Source organism: Thermobia domestica, chromosome 14 (assembly GCF_964235325.1).
Source record: "Thermobia domestica chromosome 14, izTheDome1.hap1.1, whole genome shotgun sequence".
Taxonomy (NCBI): Eukaryota; Metazoa; Arthropoda; class Insecta; order Zygentoma; family Lepismatidae; genus Thermobia; species Thermobia domestica.
The window spans coordinates 83836537-83847919 of NC_137467.1; the positions used below are offsets into that span (position 1 = coordinate 83836537).

At 38.5% G+C, this 11383-nt stretch overlaps 1 pseudogene; it reads right to left on the reverse strand.

The window, feature by feature from the left end:
• Positions 1–3597: 3597 nt before the first annotated feature.
• LOC145669893 (protein GVQW3 pseudogene) lies at positions 3598–4071 on the reverse strand (annotated as a pseudogene).
• Positions 4072–11383: the final 7312 nt, after the last annotated feature.

The following is an 11383-nucleotide window of genomic DNA, read 5'->3' on the forward strand; positions in this document are numbered from 1 at the left end:
TCATTATGACACAATATGACATTATTAACAACAGCAGGGCCAGTGTAGCGGCGAATCTTTACTCTAAGAATTATTACTAGGGTTAATTATTACCCCCCTCGAATTCCGTTTATTTGAAATGTTTCAACAGGAAATCATACTATATCAAAAGACACATCACGGAAACACCCTGATGAGGGGTGTGATAATATCCTAGGAAATTATTACTACCTTAAGTCCCCGTTTATCTGATACGTTTCAACGAAAAATAACACTATATCAAAAGATACGTCAAAGAAACACCCCGACGAGGGGGGTAATAAAACCCTAAGAAGTTATTACCAGCCTTGAATTCCTGTTTATTAGATATGTTTCAATGGAAAACCATACCAAATCAAAAGATACATCAAAGAAACATCAAGAACACGTGATAACTATATCCTAGGGAATTATTACCCCCTCGAATTCCCCTTTATTTGATACTTGTCAACGGAAAATTGTATGTACTATCATACTATGGAACCACCGAGAAGGTACATTATTTTATACAAAAAAAAGTATCAAAACCGATGGCTCCAAGTTATTTGTAAATATATATCCACAACATATATATTTCTATAAACGGGTTGAATTGATTGCCTTGTACTTTTTCTGAAACAAGTTATATATATATATATATATATATATATATATATATATATATATATATATATATATATATATATATATATATATATATATATATATATATAAATTTACACTGAAAAATATTTTCTTATCTTCTGTTAAAGAAACGGTTAGAAATCCGGCAAAAGTCACATCATAGGAGAGGAGTTCTTGAAATTGCCAAGTTTAAGACTCGCTGGCTCAGACCACTTAACTATGCCAGCGAGTCTTAAACCAGTTAAATCAAGAAATACGAGAAGTAAATGTTTTATTCTTGAATTTTAAGGAAAAGATTTGTAATACAGGAAGTCCATAAAGTCCTGCAGGAAAGTAAAACTCCATAACTTGGAAACTACGTAATGTATTAACAAATACTTTTTGGTGTACTTACAGAAAGGTTCAAAGTTTTGTTTCAGCTAGTTAAGGTTCATCGTCAAACCTCCAATTGTGCACCATTCACGTCCAAACACTCTTGCAGTCTTTTTGGGAAACCAATAATTGCGTGTTGGCGGTGCTCGTCTGGAATGTTCAAAATCACATCAGTTATTTTGTTCTTGAGATCGTGCAGATTACCTGGCTTCTGCGAATACACCTTGGTCTTCACGTGTACCCGCAGCCAGTAACCACAAGGCGACAAATCTGGTAATCTTGCAGACCAAGGTGTGGGTCCTCTTCGGCCAATTCATCTCTCCTTAAATTCTTCGTTAAGAAACTGTCGAACTTGAAGGGCATAGTGAGGCGGTGCCCCATCCTGTTGCATGGGGACCTCATTAATGATGCCTAACCTAGTAAGTTCTGGCAAAAGGAATGTCTGTAGCATGTTCAGATAATTGTTACCATTTACCGTCTCTTCCTCGAAGAAAAAAGGGCTGATAATGTGGTTCATTGAAACAGCACACCACACATTGACTTTGGGACTACCCCGCTTGTGCTCCTCGAATTCACGTGGATTTTCCACCCCCCAAATTCGGCAGTTGTGCCTGTTCACTTTTCCCGATACATGAAATGTGCCTTCATCTGAAAACAGAAATCGAGACAGAAGGTCACCATATTCTTGTATGCGGGTAGGCATTGACTCACAAAATTCCATTCTCACGTCACAGTCTTCCTCTATCAGCTCGTACACAAATTTTAACTTATAGGGCAGGACCTTCAAATTCTTCCGTACGATCTTGTGTAACGTTGACTTCGGTATTCCGAGTTCAAATGACCTACGTTTAAGCGACTTCATTGGACTCCTGGCTACGCTGTCCTGCAACGTGTGAATTACATCGTCCACTGCGTGGTAAATCTGACACACTTCCTGTTTCTTTGAACTTCTCGTACCACCTCTTGATTCTTTTTTCTGCTTGGGGGGGAGGTTCCCATACGTTGTTTGGAACTTTCTCCGCACTGAAACGCAAGATTTTAATTCCGCAAACCACAAAACACATTATGCCTTTTCTTTAATAGACGCCATCTTAAGTCACGTTATTACCAAGGCAAACGTTATCGAGTATTTTGGCCAGCATCGAGCATTGTGGCCAGAACAAAACTTTAAACTTCCTTTCTTCCAACCCCAAAAATGTATACACTTAAACATAACGGTTTCCAAGTTATAGTTTTATTTCCTGCAGGCCTTTATGGACTCCCTGTACATTCTGGTATAGACAATAGAGAGGATAACAAAATATTTCCATGTACGAAGTATGGATATCCAACGTTAAAGTCACCGTTACTCATGTAACGGTTACCTGTCACCGTTACTCATGAAACAGTTACCTGTCACCGTTACTCGTGAAACAGTTACCTGTCACCGTTACCTGTGAAAATGTTAGAGTATTAGCTTCATGAATGCTCACATCCGAATTTAGTGTTGCTTACGAGACGAGAAATTTCTAGTCTCGTCTTGATTCTCGTCTCGAAAATGAGACAAGAATTACTTTTGTAAGTTTGAGACGAGACGAGAAATTTTATTAGTTTCGTCGGTAACAATAGATTTTTTAAATCTTAGATCACTAACTTTTTTTTAGTGTTACATGATTCGTACTGTGAAAAACTATGAATTGATCAAGTGATTTTACGAACACGATGAAGAGCATTTATCAATGTTTAAAGATGATAAAGTCATCGAACGATATACGAGGGGGACCCCAAAAAAACGGGAAATTCGTCATAACTTCTTTATTTCTTAATATTTTTACGCCAAATTTTCATCACCTTCAAAGTATTGTCCATGGACCGCAACGCATTTCTGAAAACGATCCTTCCATTGTTCCAAACAGTTTTGAAAATCGCTTATCGGGATCTTCTTTATGACCTCCAGCGATTTTTGTTTTACGTCCTCCACAGTGGCAAAACGCTTTCCTTTCATGTCACGTTTGAGTCTGGGGAACAAAAAGAAATCACAGGGGGCTAGATCCGGTGAGTAGGGGGTGCACAATTGGTGTCATGCGGTTTTTGGTCAAAAACTGTTTTACGGAGAGGGCGGTGTGGACCGGAGCGTTGTCATGATGGAAGAACCATTCACCTGTGCGCCAAAGATCTGCCCTTTTCTTCTGGATACTCTCCCTCAATCTTTTCCAAGCCTGAGCTCCTCCGTGGCTAAGCGGTTAGCGTACGCGCCTTTGGCGTGGGAGGTCCGGGTTCGATTCCCGGCGGGAGCTCATGTGGTTCGGATTCCACGTTAATCAGTAGGTCCACGTCTCATATAGCCTCGCTGCTGAACGGGACGTTAAACTCAAAATCAACTCAACTCTTTTCCAAGCCTCCAAGTAGAACCCCTGGTTAATAGTTTGACCCGGGGGAACGAACTCCGCGTGCACAACACCTCTGCAATCGAAGAAACAAATGAGCAATGTCTTGATGTGTGACTTCACTTGGCGAGCTTTCTTGGGACGAGGAGAGCCACTTGTCTTCCACTGACTTGATTGCTGCTTTGATTCGGGATCGTAGCCATAGCACCACAATTCATCACCAGTAATCACCTTGGCAAAAAAAGTCAGGGTCCTCTTTGAGCTGATTTTGAAGTTCAACACATGCCTCAAGTCGACGCTCCTTTTGCGCGTCTGTGAGAAGGCGAGGAACAAATTTGGCTGCAACCCTTCTCATGTGCAAATCTTCTGATAAAATCCTCTGAATTGAACTCCATGATATTTCAAACATCTCACAGAGTTGATCAATGGTTCGGCGACGGTCATCACGAACGAGGGCATTGATTTTTTTGACGTTTTCGACAATTTTTGCCGTTGAGGGGCGTCCTGAACGGAGTTGGTCTTCAATTGACATTTCTCCATTTTTAAAACGTGCAAACCACTCGTATACTCTGGTTTTACTTAGGGCAGCATCCCCATAAGCAGTCTTCAGCATTACAGTAGTTTCCGCGGCCGATTTCCCCAACAGGAAACCAAATTTCACAGCAGCTCGTTGCTCTCGATAATCTGCCATCACGTTTTCGCCGAACTGGAAAAAGTTGTTTTACTAAACAAACTCTCAAGAGCGAACCGATGCACTTACAGCAACACAACTTCGCACACTGACGCAGGTGGCGTGATCGTAACGGACAACTGGTACAACAATGGGTTCCCCCACTCTTCCTCCCCACTGCAGCACAATTCCCGTTTTTTTTGGGTCCCCCCCTCGTACTTCAGTAATAAATATGACAAGAATGTTGTTATATCAACCCGTTCATGGAGTTTTCCCGACGCGAAAGGATTCTGATAGCTTGTAGATGAAATTAAGTAAAAAGTGAAGGCATAAATTTACAATATGGGACCAAAAAAATCGAAATGAGATGAAAGAAAGCTTTGTCAAGATTCAAGACGAGACGAAACAAGACTTTTTACAAAATTTACGACGACAGACGGACGGAGAAAATATTATTTATCTTCTTGTCTCATCTCGTGGGAAACACTAATCGAGAGTAACACTAATTGCTCTAGGTGTGTGTATTGCACAGGGCTGGATTAACCTATCTGGAGGCCCGGGGCTAGAAAAAATATGTGGCCCTGCTGACTTAACCTAATACATTTCTGTGAAAGTACAGTAGGAATGTTAAGGAAATATGTTTCGTACTTGTGGTCATATTTTATTTTATGATGATGATTGTATCTTCATGATTCTTTTTAGATAGCCAGTTGAGATTTTGATAAGGGTGGAGGCCCTGTCTACCTGGAGACCTGGAGCTATAGCCCCACTAAGCCCCCCTTAATCCGGCCCTTGTATTACAAAAGACACTATTCTAAAATTCGCTTTCGTTCAAGCCTTATCGTGTGAAGTGACAGATGTGCTAACATTACAACGTTATAAGACCACTACTCGTCATCGTAATAAATAAATTTTAAAAAATAACAATAAACATTAATAGATATTCATAGCTTTATCTCCAATTCAATCTCTTTTTCCTCCTGTGCAAGAATGTTAGTTTGGTTTCGAGTAGAAAGACACGCAAAAACCAGTAAAATGCCATCAAGCATGTTATTGTCATTCCTAGAAAACTACAAAGAACGCAGATGATGGTACGCCCGATTTATATGAGCAATGGATAATTTTGGTTCCTCTACTAGCTTCCCAGTTGGTACGTCCTTGGACTGTCTTCGTAGCAAATTTATAACTCCAACACGACAATAATTTACCATCTCTCATGATTTACATACTGTTTTGCCTACTATTTCAATACTTCTATGTATCTTTTGTTTTTAGTGGTTTTAGACTATTGATCATTGGATGGTAGTCAAGGAATTACTTTGTTATCTGGCATGGAAAATCGAAGTTGAAACAAGAGGTTGACGACACGGGTTAAACAAATTACATAAAATGAATAAAAATTATTATTATTATTATTATTATTATTTTTATTATTATTATTATTATTATTATTATTATTATTATTATTATTATTATTATTATTATTATTATTATTAGGGGTGCCCACAAGGGGGTGGCTATGACGCAAACTGCGTCATTGAAATATTTGGCGGGGTTAAAAATCTATAAAAATATGTTCGAGAGGGTGTATAAATTAATCGAAAAGATATTTTTTCATGGAAGAACACCTACGGATATGCAATTGAGGGGGGGTGCGTCATCGACATGAGGGGGGGGGCACCACTGTTATTATTATTATGAACATAATACAAGTACTTGCCGTATACATATAATTCTGGCCATGTTCAATATTTGGTTTGATTTAGTTTAACGTCCAAGGGTTATGCCCGCTAGGCTAAAGGAGATGTTGGACTTACTGATTATAGTGGAATCCGAACCTTGATCAATATTTGGTTTGATCGTTCAACCGTACCCCTACCGGAAATAGAACTCGGGACCACGCGAACCGAAGTCAAACGTGCTACAGCCAGTAGACCAAGCGTGAGTACATGTTCAATATTTGGGTGAGACCTTTCCGTCACTTTTTGACGTAATCTCCGCCCACCTACACACACCGTCGCAGTTTGTGTGTCCAACGGCGCCGACTTTCCAAAATTTCTGTGGGTGCATATCAATGGCGGGCCTATGTGACCTATGTTTTCAGGAAAGTGTCGATATTTGATTTATTTATTTTTAGTTAAAATATTTTATGAACACCGTCTTAAAGGGCTGTGCTGTGATAAAGCAAAATATACCGGTACTATAAGGATAAGTTGGGGCTGCCTTAGGTCAGTCGGTAACACGGCTGACTTAAACGCAAGAGAAACGGGTTCAAACTCGGGTCCAAACTAAAACTTTTGTGGATGCGGCGCACCCACAAGATTATTTGTGTGAATGCCGGAGCCCTGGAGCACCCACGTAGTCGGCGCACATGTGTGTGTGTCCACCTTTCAAAAGCATCTAAGAAGATTTTGTGTGAATATACTGAAGACATTGCAAAATATCACTTCCTAGGACACTTCTGGATGGAAAACGTCTGCCTCGCAATGAATCGTTTAATTTTGAAAACGGAGGTCACTGGGGGGGTAGGTTATGGGAGCAGAATGGATGGGGAACACTTCGATAATCTTACCCTGTAAAAAGCTTACTTCTTATCCGGGAGACCATTTTGTTTTCATCTAGCAATCGAGGGCCCTAACTCGAATCGACGTTAATAACTTCAAGTGGTCTGCTAAAAACCTTTTCACGATACAATAAGAGATTTCTGTAAGATATAGATATCCTTAACACTCAACTTTCTGTTCTCCAAGAGTAGGATTTTAACAGGAGCAATACTTTTTTAAGGTTGTTGCAAAAATTGGACTTTCTGACTTTGGCAGATCAACAGTTGACCCTCGCCTCCAGTAAATTCACGCACCCACTTGCCCACAGTAGTCAACAAGAGCAGAGATTCCACAAACGTCCGTCATTTGTCGATGAAAATCGATATCATTTTCACAATTACAATTTGTACACAAAATCTTTATGAGGTATCTCCATGGTGAAATTTGTCATTTCAGATCAGTAAAAAAAAAAAAAAAAAAAAAAAAAAAACGGGAGTTTCCTTTACAGATGAATATATTAAAACCGAACATAGAAGCCTGATTTTTTTTCACAGTTAAACTCTAAAGTCTAATATTAAGTCATGTGTAGTACATTAATCTATCATTATTAGTTTTTGGACTACGGCAATGTGCCATGTGCTTTTGGTGCACACCTCGTATTATGATTATTTTGATATTTGCTCAAGTCAGAACATGCCATATTAGTTTTTTGTTGAGAAAATTGAGTACCATGTTTCCTTACGAAATATTTTTTTTTTTTTTTTCAAAATCTTTTCGATGGTGTCTCAGGTTTGGAGGTACGGTAGCTTACATGATTGTGGTGTAGTCGTGCAATTTGAGGGGTTAGGTTAAAAATCATGAGACAAATTCCATTGACAGTTTCAGTCCCTCTGAAGAACATGGAAGTTTGAAATTGTTCTCAGAGTTTGTGTTCATGCTCAGTACTCTAGTAACACGGAGTGTCTGAAAGCGAAACTAATAGTTAGGAAGAGTTTGAATATATATATATATATATATATATATATATATATATATATATATATATATTATGAAACACAGATCAAGCTTCGTGTTTTACATATAGAATGAAAGAAGACATTAACAAACAGGTATGTTGCTATATTCTTTGAACACTATTTATGACGAATCTATTTTTTAAATTGTATTGAGTATTTATCTTCATTATTTCGAGTTACATTTTAGTGCCTATTTTACTGCTTATTTTTTAAATTTTAAGTGCCTATTTGCCTGCTTATTTTCCAAGTTTTTAATCCCTAAACATCCGGTCTCTACTTATAACAGATTTTTCCGGACCCTCCAAACTTGCCGCTCCATGCAAATGCACGTGTTACAGATATGGTAGAGCCGGCTTTGCATATCATATATATCTATCTAGTCGACAAATTATTATATATGATATTTAGAAAAATACTATTAGGCAAATTATTATTAGCTTTTACTTTTAGACAAGTTGTTTGAATTTTATACTGTTCCTGACATTATTTTCGTACATATTAAGGCCTGCTTTCACGGAAGAACAAAATTTCATTTCTACTTTATTTCTTAGTTGATATTGATGAAAACTGCTGAAACCCGAATTGTTAATAGGTATGGTATTCATGTAAATTGTAAAATATTTGTAGCGTATCAATGTCTAGCGTTTAATTTATGTTGCATTTTACGGTGATTACACCTACATAAAAATATTTCATACTTAATTTTTTTTTCTTTTTTAAGAGCTTAAGTATCCTGAACCAGTTACACATTAGCTGTGACATGCAACCCTCTCACCACGTTGGACTTTCGTCAAATGCACAGTTTTACTCATTCAGTTCTCTCACCCATTTAGTACAATTATGAATGTTGTCCATATATATGTGTCCCAGACATATATGGTTTCTCTTTGTAACTGAAAAACACTTCTTGTGTTTGATACCACTATTAGGTGAAATCTGTAATACTGATGATAATACACTATTTCTTATTACCTTTTATGGTGCGAAATTGTTAATCGTTTTCTACAAATCCAAATCTGTTTTCGAGACTTCTATTTATCTTAATCCACAGTTCTTATGCCAGCTTCACGGATGTAAAATAGTGCAAAATGAGAATGGTTAGTGTTAATCAAAGCGTAAGTAAATTTATAGAATAGTTAATGCAAATGTACATGTATAATTCATAGTATTGTTTATGAAACAGAGGAGAGTTTGTCTTAAAAAATCGTACAGGAAAGGAAAATGTAATGATATGATGATAAGAGAAACACCATTAAGCATGATATTGCGCTCAGAGTTACATAACTCAATTTTCAGCTTGAAAGAAATGAAAATAGGTTTTCCATCGGTTTTTCTATTGCATCCTTTGTTAGAGATGGCACATTTTTGCATGTCGCTGCACATTCTTGTAGTCTTGCAACCTCGAAATAACGCTGATGTAGCTAAGCAAATTTTGTCAGGTGACGAATTACTATTTTGTAGTTAACAATGAGTTGTTGCAGTGCACTGAACGATGTTAGCTGAATTGTCTGTGGGAACCATACAACCCTACAGAAGGTTACGTTGATATCAAATAAGCAAACTAAATGTTTGGTAAACACAAAAACAATGGTGCCGTCAGAAGTGTCACCGGTGTGCACAGACTCCATGAGCAGACGCTCAGCCTCTGGGGCAAGATCGGTAATGTTCGGCGAAATATTCTGACGAAGACCTTCTTCTTCCGGAACCTGGCCAATTTCCTCTTTAACTATGTCTTCCATAAATCTTGTTAATCGAAACGAGATATTAAACAATTTTGTCTTGATTTCTTGTGACGAAATACCATCTTCAGTCCATTTCTCGACTAGATCATCAAGCACATTTTTCAAAGTTAAGTCACATTGATATCTTATTTTCGCAGATGCTGTGCTAATCTGATCCATTTGCGTGACTAGTTAAGAGCCGAAAACTATTATTTATCCAAGCCTGACGCTTAATCTCAGTTTGTTTAAGTGCGCAATGAATATTCACTGATTAACAAACCATAAATTATAATCACTTTATTGTAAAATGTATTGCTAGGGAAATAGTGGTCAATAATCAATAATAAAGAAAAAAACAAATAATGTTTAACAATGGTAGTTACAAAGAAGTCAAATGTTATGTATTGAATACACATATGTATTAAATGCATTCTAAATCACAGACAAAGAAAATAACGTGTTACATAGACTTGAATATTAGGGTTGCTAGACGTCCCGGTTTTCCGGGACAATTCCGGTTTCTAGTGAAAACAAATAACTGTCCCGAAAAAGGCTTTCAAAACGCCTGTTTTGTCCCTGTTTTCGTTCTTCAGATTGAAAAAAAAAAAAATCAACCTACAAGAACTAGCGTTTCTCACCTAAAAACGGAAGGTAGTGTTTCTGACTCAAATGATGACGCAACAAACTAAAAATGTCTCTCTTCAACCATAAATGGGAGTATGTGTCGTACTTGGCGCAATACCGCAATATTTAGAGCCTGTTTGACAAAAAAAGAAAGAAAAAAGAAAGAAAAGAAAAGAAAAGAAAGAAAAATCGAAATTCGGAATAAGGGATGCCAGACAGCTCTTCTTATGTTACATTTTAACATTCTTTGTACATCCTTTCTGGGGATTCATTTGCGTTGACTGTATATAAAAGGTGTCACGTCAGAAGGGCCCTGACGAAAGGGCGAGGGCAAAAAGGCCCGAGTCAAAACGGCCCTGCGTCAAAAGGGCCCCGGTCATAAGGGCCCGAGTCAAAACGGCTCCACGTCAAAAGGATCCCGCGACAAAAGGGCCCGAGTCAAAAAGGCCTCGCGTCAAAAGGGCCCCGGTCATAAGGGCCCGCGTCAAAAGGGCCCGAGTCAAAAGAGCCCCGCGTCCAAAGGGCCCCGGTCATAAGGGCCCGAGTAAAAAAGGGCCCGAGACAAAAGGGCCAGAGTCTAAATGGCCCCGCGTTAAAAGGCCACGGTCATTAGGGCCCGAGTCAAAAGGGCCGTGCGTCAAAAGGGCGCGAGTCAAAAAGGGCCTGCGCCAAAAGGGCCCGAGTCAAAAGGACACCGCGATAAAAGGGCCCCACGTCAAAAAAGCCTGAAAACATGAGCAATATAAAAATGCTTATTAGATTAAAAGTATTCAGTAGACACCACCTGATTTGTGTTGAAAGAACGTACATGTGGATCTGTATACAGTGTTAGTCAAATTTATTACGACAGCCCAGTTACGATTCATGTGAACAGAGAATAGTGTTGCAGGTAGGTATTCATCAGTGCCGTGTCGTGGTGCGGATGAGCGGGGCAACGGCTCTGGCTGCCGAAGTAAGGTGGCGCAAAATTCGGGAGTGAGAAATAAAAAGAAAGAAGGAAAGAAAAGAAAGAGGAAAAATTACTTGGAATATTTTAGATCAACAGCAGGTGGTGTTACTCAGGAAAATCTATGTACATCCAACCACAAAAGTATCTCCCCCCCCTAAGTGCTCTAATTCCATAATGTGGGGTCCAGGTAATTTGCAGTTGTGAGAACGCCTAGACAGATGCAATCCAATTTACACGTAACTTTTCTCGGCACTGACAGCAGTTGGTAGCACTAAGTCCAGTCTTTATGCAAGTAGAATTGTGAGTAGATGACGCACGAAACATTTCTCCATTCTGAGATGAACCTCGCTGGTTCAGAGTTTGTTGTCCAATGAATATAATATGTTAATCTCAATATTGTTGTGTGTGTAATGTATTATTTCACTATATACTGTATATTCAAAGAAATAAAAACACTGATCACACATGAATCAGAAAATG